This window comes from Mustela nigripes, chromosome 5, assembly GCF_022355385.1.
Source record: "Mustela nigripes isolate SB6536 chromosome 5, MUSNIG.SB6536, whole genome shotgun sequence".
NCBI lineage: Eukaryota > Metazoa > Chordata > Mammalia > Carnivora > Mustelidae > Mustela > Mustela nigripes.
The window spans coordinates 99,830,684-99,839,286 of NC_081561.1; positions in this window are offsets into that span (position 1 = coordinate 99,830,684).

Consider the following 8,603-nt stretch of genomic DNA (forward strand, 5'->3'; position numbering starts at 1 on the left):
CACAATGTGCACACAATAACACAGACAATAAGTGCAGGGAGGGAAAACTTATTTCCCAGGAGTAACATCTGGCATGAGCCTTGAAGAATAGGTGTAGAGGAAAGGCTCCTATGATGAACAAACAGACATGTTTTCTATCCTCATGGATGCGAGGATTATAGAGAATATGGACAAGGAACAAGGTAACTAGTAATAAACAAGCATAATTTAGACTGTGCAATTGTAACAAAGGAAATAAGTTCGATATAACAGAGATATAACAGAAGAATTTGGATGCAGAAGGTGCAGGGTGGGTTGAAAGTCCTCTTGAGAAGATGAAATTTACACTAATATGAGCATGAATAGGCCCCAGCCATATGATGGGCTGGAAAAAGTGTGTCTCAGGCAAAGGGAAGAGCAAGTAAAACATGTCTGAAAGAAAAGTAATAGTCTGGTTTGTCTGAAAAAAGGAAGGAGATGAAAGAGATGAACCAGGAGGAAATGGGGAAGACATAGACTAGGAAAGGTAAGGAAGGCCGGGCTGTGGAGGGTCTGGTAGGCCATGTTAAGAAAGTTGTTATTATTGAACTTGTAAAGGGAAAGTACTGAAATATTTTTAAGCAAGAGAGTAAGGTGATTAAAAGCTTAAGTTCTAGTTGCATGGTGGAAACTCAAAGAAAAGGAGTGGGCTATCTGTAAGATCCAAAAGCAGGTCCATCGGCAAGTGTAAAGGCCCAGGAATGGACTGAAGTTTGATTCTGTTTGGCAGAATGTCAATGCATCTGGAGAAGAGTGAACCAGAAGGAGTGGCTGGAAAAGAAGGGCTATGGGAAGGAACTGAATCATATGTGGTTCAATAGGCCCTGTCCAAAAGTTGTCATTATATCATAAATGCAATCTCCTGGAAGAATTTTGAGGAGGGAGGGGCTTTGGTCTGATTTATACTTGCAAAGTTCATTCTATCTGCTGTGTGGGAAATAGACTTTGGGAACAAAAAAGGATGCAGGAAACTGCCCAGCTGAGCAATTTGATACAATTTTTCAGATATAACCCAAAGCTTTAAATTCTCATAGGTCTTAATTATGCAGAGGATCAACATGTTCCTGATATATGACAGGCATATGTTGATTAAGAAAAGAAGTTAAGATTAGAATGAGGTAAATTTGCCACCAGCAACATAAGCATTTGAACCATAATTAAGTGCCATGGTTGTATGGGCATTTATCCAGACCCAATCTGTGACCTTTAGTAGCTTCACTTATGTTTGCATAAAATCTGATGGGGTGTTTTATTTTGTTCTTGGAAAGACTTCAATTTTAAAACATTTTATAAGTTATAACCGTCATTTACATGGATGCTAAGATATGGCATCATTTGCATGTATTAAGGAAAAGGGAGAAATACTGTGAACCACTTAAATATTTTCATGTAACATTGTATTTCAATATTAAAGGAGGGAATAAGTATTAAAACATATGGAATAAACAAACTTATGTTATGGAATAACCAAATAAAAATCAAATGTACTAATAAAACTAGGATCTCATTAGTTACTTTTTGTTAGTTTTCTAGGGAAACAGAAACCTTTAAAAACAGTAGGAAAAACAGCAAAACAAGTTTCCTCACAGAAAATTAGAAAATGGATATCTGTGTGCCTAGGACTAAGAGCTAGTAAAACTCCAAATAACTTAAAAGAAAACAAATCTTATCTTACCTGAAATTTTATTTTATCCTTAGGCATTCTGTATCAGACTTTAGTAAAGAGGATTATACCTAAATAGGACTATAATGATATATTTTTATTGATAAAGCAATGTTCTTCAAGTTTGTACAATTGTTCTCTGCCTCAAAGTGATTAAAAATAGTTTCAAAAGACTCTACTGAGTTTAAGGAATACCATAGATTATTTTCAATGCCCCTTCCATGGGATGGATTTGGAGATGGAGAAAAATTAAATCCTTGTAGGCTATACTCATTGTGAATCCATAGAATAAATGTTGTTGAGAAAAGCCCAAGGAAATATCTTCTCATTTACTTGGCAATGTAGACTCCAGGCCATCTAATTAAGTAAAAATTGATGCTCAAAGAGTATCTGACATATTCCATTAAACATTTTTTCCAGACTTGACAATTATTTTGTATTAGCTTGGCAGATAGAATTTGAATTTAATCCTCCCTCCAAAGATATACTTGGCTTCCTTACATTTGAACCACTGTTATGACAGAACGTCCTACTCAGTCATGGGGCAGAGGGAGAGCTCACTGATTTAGACAAGGAGATTACAGCCACTCACTTGGGGTAAGCAGAATTCAGAGTATTTCCAAGTAAATTAATCTTTGATATTTCTAAACATAGCAAACACTTGAAGCTAAAATACTTTGTATTTCTTGGGTACCTTAATTTAATCTATAAAATATTTATATTAACATCTATGAAAAAAATGCTCTAAGAAAAATGTATGTCTGAAGCAGTTTAAATATACTTTGAACAATCTTCTTCCACATTATTAATTGGAAAATTAGCATTTTGTTCACTTATAGTGCAAAAAGGCAATATAATAAAGACAATTGGTACCTTCTTTGGGAGTTCCATAGGTCTCTGTAAAGTATATGACCCTCGGGAAGTTATTCAACAGTCTGAGCCTCAGTGTTTATATCTGGGGGGGAAAAAAAAGGAAATGGTAATGTCTAAATCATTATATTTTTGTGAAATCTAAATAAAATAATGTTAAACAGAGCATAACTCTTGGTGTTACAGTAGAAAGTAAATATGAGTTCCTTTTCTGTCCAATCACTGAAGTAACATAAATTCACAAGAAGTATAATCTGAATTAAAGCATTTTCTTGTATGAAACGTTACTGACAAAAAGTTGAGGTCATGTTTGCTTAAAAGTGATGAAAGTATGTCCTATTCCTATCTATGCTATAAACATGAAATAAATGTGCTGAGGTTATAGACTAGGGGAAGGCAAGAAACAAAATTAATAGAATCAAAATCTAAGGTACAAGAAAAGAGGGAAACTGGAGGGAAGATGAATTCCAGATAGTGGAAATGGCTCACACTGTAAACACCTGGAGACTTGAGTAAAAGAACCAGGAGAATATACCAGAAACAACAAAGGCGTAGCATTTTTAAAATATTATTTTAGAGACAGAGTGAGAGAGACCAGTAGTGGGAAGAGGCTTAGGGAGAAGGGAGAGGGACAAGCAGATCTCAACTGGGTCCCACAACCTTGAGATCAGGACCTGAGCCAAAACCAAGTTGGCCACTCAACCAACTGAGCCAGAGCAGGTGCTCCAGGAATAGCATTTTATTTATTTATTTTTAAGATTTTATTTGTTTATTTGAGAGAGAGAGCATGCACACAAGCATAGAGTGGCGGGGAGGGGGAAGGACAGAAGGAGAAAGAGAAGCAGAGTTCCCACTGAGCAGGGAGTTGTCCCAGGGCTGGATCCCAGGACCTTGAAATTTTGACCTGAGCTGAAGGCAGACACTTAGCCAACTGAGCCACCTAGGTGCCCCAGGAATAGCATTTTAAAATGTAAAGAACTCTTACAGATAAATATAGAAGACATTAAAGCTCCTATGAAAAGTGTGACAAATACATGAAATGACAGCTTAAAAGAAAAAAATATATATATATATATATTGCACTAAACATAGGAATAATTGTTCTGCTTTTATAGGAATAAAGTAAACTAAATGTCATCTGTTGCCTATCCAAGTAGCAAACCTCCTAAAATAAAGGAGTAGGAGCAGAAAAAGAAGAATCAATACAGTAAAACCTATGCCTTTACCAACTGCTGATGTGAGTGTAAATAGGTAACATGTATAGCCTTTCTTGAAAGGGACTTCCTCTATGGAGAAATGTTAACAAGAGTTTGTATTCTTTAAGTAATTCCACTTATAAGAAAATAATTAAATGGGAAAATTTTATGTAAGGGTGTTACTTTCCACATGGATTTATAACATTGAAAATTATCTAAATATCCCAATAATGGCCTGAATAGAAAAAACAGTAAGTAAGCTATGATCATCTGTATGGTGGTCCATTAAAGAACCAATGAATATATTCCTCCAAATTTTTAGAAACAAGCATTGTTTTCCCTATCCATGAAATCATAAACTTTAATACTTGGGAAATTATAGACCCTTGAGTAGATATTGCACAGCCGTGACATAACTTTGGTTTTAAAAAAAACAAACAAACTATATCTACTTAAACCTAGATTAAGAAGATAGGGATGAGGAAAGAAGAACAGTGATTTAGAAACGTGGATCTCTGTGCCAAGGAAGAGCACTCCTGAGTTAGAGCTGTCATTTAAATACCATACTAGAATATACTAGGTTACTAATTGAAAACTTAAATCAGCATTTTTCATTCATAAAATATATTGAGAAGCAATGTATTCAATGTAAACTTGAATTAAGAATATGAGCTTTGGGGGCACCTGGGTGGCTCAGTGGGTTAAAGCCTCTGCCTTCAGCTCAGGTCATGATTCCAGGGTCCTGGGAGGCAGCCCCACATCGACATCGGCTCTCTGCTCGGCAGGGAGCCTGCTTGCTCTCTGCCTGCCTCTCTGCCTACTTGTGATCTCTGTCTGTCAAATAAACAAATAAAAAATCTTAAAAAAAATTAAAAACAAAAAAAGAATATGAGCTTTGAGGGGTGCCTGGGTAGCTCAGTCAGTTATGCAACCAACTCTTGGTATCAGCTCAGGTCAGGATCTCAGGGTCAAGAGCCAGAGCTGGAGACCCTCCGCACTCAGTGGGGAGTCTGCTTGAAGATACTCTCTCTGCCCCCCCCACTCGCATGTGCATACACATGCATGCATGTTCTCTCTCTAAAACAAACAAATCTTAAAACAAAAGAAGAAGAAGAAGAAGAAGGAGGAGGAGGAGAAGAAGAAGAAGAAGGAGGAGAAGAAGGAGAAGAAGGAGAAGGAGAAGAAGAAGAAGGAGGAGAAGGAGAAGAAGAAGAATATGAGCTTTGAGTTCATGCAGTGCTGGGATGAAGGCCTATTCTTTTTGATAGATGATGACTTAGGGAAGTTATTTAACTCTCTCAAGCTTTAGTTTTCAACTATAAAAGGAGGACACATACCTGAGGAATAGTGGAAGGTTGAAGTTTGGGTGTGAAGTATAAAGCCTATGGCTAAAAAGATGGCAGTGATTGCTAGTGTAGTTTCATGGCATTCATTATTACCTAAGCCCTCCCAAAATTCTATTTAAAAGCCTCTGATTCATCAATTCCACTCACAATTCTTAAAGACCACCAACTGTCAGCAGCTCTGTGCATGGCTTCGTGGATGTGAAGATAAGTTACAACCTTTGTTTGCTGCATTAGCTCTATGTGATAGTGTGCTAGAACTTGGGCAAAGGATGTTACCATCACCTATGCCTTTAAAGCCCCATATCGAGAAGAGTAAAAAATTATAATAAAATTGTAAAAGTGCCATTAGAGGATGATGTGAAAATGGCTTTAGGGGCTCAAAACAAGAATAACTACCTTGACAATGAAGAAAACCTTCAAATATTAAAGGCAAGACCTGAACTAGCATAATCACTAGCATAGACTTTTGAATCTCTCCCTCTAACTGAAAATAGCATGTCTCACTTAAAAATAATAATAATAATAGTAATAGGATAGATAACTGGTTTATTTTAGAGGAAAATTTTAAAAATGGCAATTTAATTGTATATCATGTCTGCAAATAAGGAAATCTGACATTTAGGAATTGTAAGCATCCCTAAACAAATTTCCATTCAAATTACCAAAATGTATATAAAAGCAGAAGTCAGCAAAAAAAGTAGTAAGAAGAACATACCCAGGTTTGACAAGCATCTAAAGCACTATTGTTGCAAGAGAGTCTTATACACAATTTCATCTCTATCATTCAGCAAGTTCTACTGCAATTATCTAGACAGAGAAGCTGCTGGGGAGGAAAGCAGGGAGATGTTTCAGTGCTCCATTCTGTTCCTGCAATTACTTTGCCATAGATAGGGCTCCAGTTTCAGGCGCAGGCAGGGGAAGAAGAAGCGATAAGGAGTTGGCATTAAAAGCATAAGTGAAGGATGACTTAACAAAGAAAAGTTTCAAGTCACAGGGAACTTATTTAAGTATCTTATTAAGCCAAATGTCCTTTGCAAGCTTAAAAAACTTGGGCTCAGTCCTGGTGAGTAGAGATTTCTGTTGAGTTCTGATGTGGACGGTGGAATCCAGCCACACGTCTGGGGGAAGGGGAGTGGGTGGAAAAGAACTTACCTCTTTACCTTTTACCACTGGAAGCAGGACTTCCAATGGTAGTCACAGTGGGAGTAACCATGATGGGGACTGGCGGTGGGTGCAAGAGTGGAGCTTGGACCACAGAGAGAAACAGCTGGCCAGGTCTGGCAAAGTTCTCAGGCTCAAACACATGGAATGTTGTTTAGATTAGAGTAAGGAATCTTAGCCTAGCTCACTCCTGGGAGTTTCCAATTTTATTCACAAACATTATGTAAGGAAGGTACTGCTGATCACTGTTCTGGTTTAAGGTCCTCCCTAAGGAACTTCTCATTTGTGATCTCATTAGTTCTCTACCCTTCTTAGTGCTTATGAGTATCCTGGGCTATTATAGGTAGCTGAGTGATGGAATAGGGGAGAAATAATTTTGTTTCTGTTTCTGTTTCCTGGGATTGTAGAAAAGGTAAATGTAAGCAAGAGCACATGGTGAATGCGGGATAAAAGAGAAGCTGAGATTGGGAAGACAGGCTGGGGCACGGTGAGAAAAAGCCTGGTAAGTCACCATCAAGTTCAGATTTTAATTGTTCTGTAGGCAGTAGTGAACTACTAGATGCGTATCTGCAAGACAGTGAGGTTTCAGCCAGGCACTTTTAAAAATGTAACTATGGAGGGTATTTGGGGCGGGGGCGGTGGGGCGGGGAATAAGCATTTGAGATAGGAAGTCCAGTTAGTTAACTATAATTATAGTTAAAGAAAGAAATAATAATATTGAACCAAGACAAAGTAGTGGTAAGGGGAGAGAAAAAAAAGAGAAAGAGGTAGGAGGAAGTGACAGTGACTAACATTTTTAGTCTAAGCAAATATGAAGCTAATGATGCCATCTATACAGGATTAGGGAAGGATTTCGGGAGGGGGGAAGGTAATGAATTTGGTTTAAAGCACGCTGAGTGTGGAGTAGTACTATAACCATTAATGTAAAACAAAACAAAACAAAAACCCAAAACTTATATTTTAAGGCCATTTTTTATTTCCATCAAGTAGCTGATTAAAGAAAATCTTAATGTTTGTAACCCCAAAACCAGGTGGTGATTTCTTACATTACAAAGGATTCTTTAGTCTGTAAGAATTGGTTCCCCTAGGCTCAAATCATAATTTTGCCTGATGCATCAAAACCATGACTGATTGTTTAGTATTGAGGTCTAGAGATAAATAAGAAGGTTTCACTTTGTAATAGGATAATGTAAATGCAAACTAAAATCCCCTAGAATAGAGATAAAGTGAGGGGATAAAGAGAGGAACAGAAGAAAAGGAGAAGACAAGGTGACGAGAAAGGCAGAGAAACTCAAAAAAGGAAAAGAACTTGAATCTAAAGGCAACAGCACCCAGGACAGGAAGAGCAAGAAGGTGAAGTGCCTAAACTTTGTAGAAGAGTGGAGAGCCAGACTTAAGGAAAAAAAGAAATACTCTAATGTGAAAGATCACACAGAGCATCTCTTTCTCAAAGTCCAATACTCAGTTTGTCCTGTGAGCGCTTGAGGGTTAGAAAAAGCCACCCCCCCCCTTAAAGGAGAAACTTTGAAATCATCTTCAATCTCTAAAGCCCCAAATTCTGCCTCTTATTAGCACTGTGATTTTAAGCAGGTGATTTGACCTCAGCCCCAATGTCTATACGTATGAAATAGAGATAATGCCTAAATGATTGATGTGAAAATTGAATGAGATAATGTAGTTTGGTACCTGGTATATAGAAAGCATTCAATGAATGGTAGTTGTTATTATTATGAATAAGAAAAAGCTCATACATGGTTCCAAATAATTTCATATTCCACCATTAGGTATTAATTTGTTGCCTTTCCCAGCTGTCTTTTATTAATTAAAGTTCACTCTGGGAAGAATAACCCATTCCAGTTGCTAACATAGGGTGACCTACAATCCTTTAACTAATCCCATTTTCTAAGCACCAGGGGGGATTTAGGGTAGCTTGATTCAAACATCATATATGAAATGCTAACCAACACCACCAACACCTCCAAAAACATACAGAAGAAATGGAGAAAACACTTGTTTTAGAATTTGGCATGGCCTCCCACAAAATCAAATATATAAAAAATAACTGATACAATCCTGAATTTCTCTTAATAAATAAAATGATAAGAGAAGGCACAGAGTAAAAAGAGTATAAATTTAGCAAGAAGTGCCAATGAGACTGTTGAGGATGTGAGTATGAAATGAAAATTTGACACTGCATTCAGGATTCTCAAAGGTGAGCAAAGATATTGGAGATGAGTTAGAGTGAAAATCCCCAGAAATTGAAGAACAGTTAGACTGAGTCTAGACACCAGTCTAGAAACAAAGGACTCAAGGCTAGAGAGAGGGTAGTTTAATAAAGAGACCATCCGA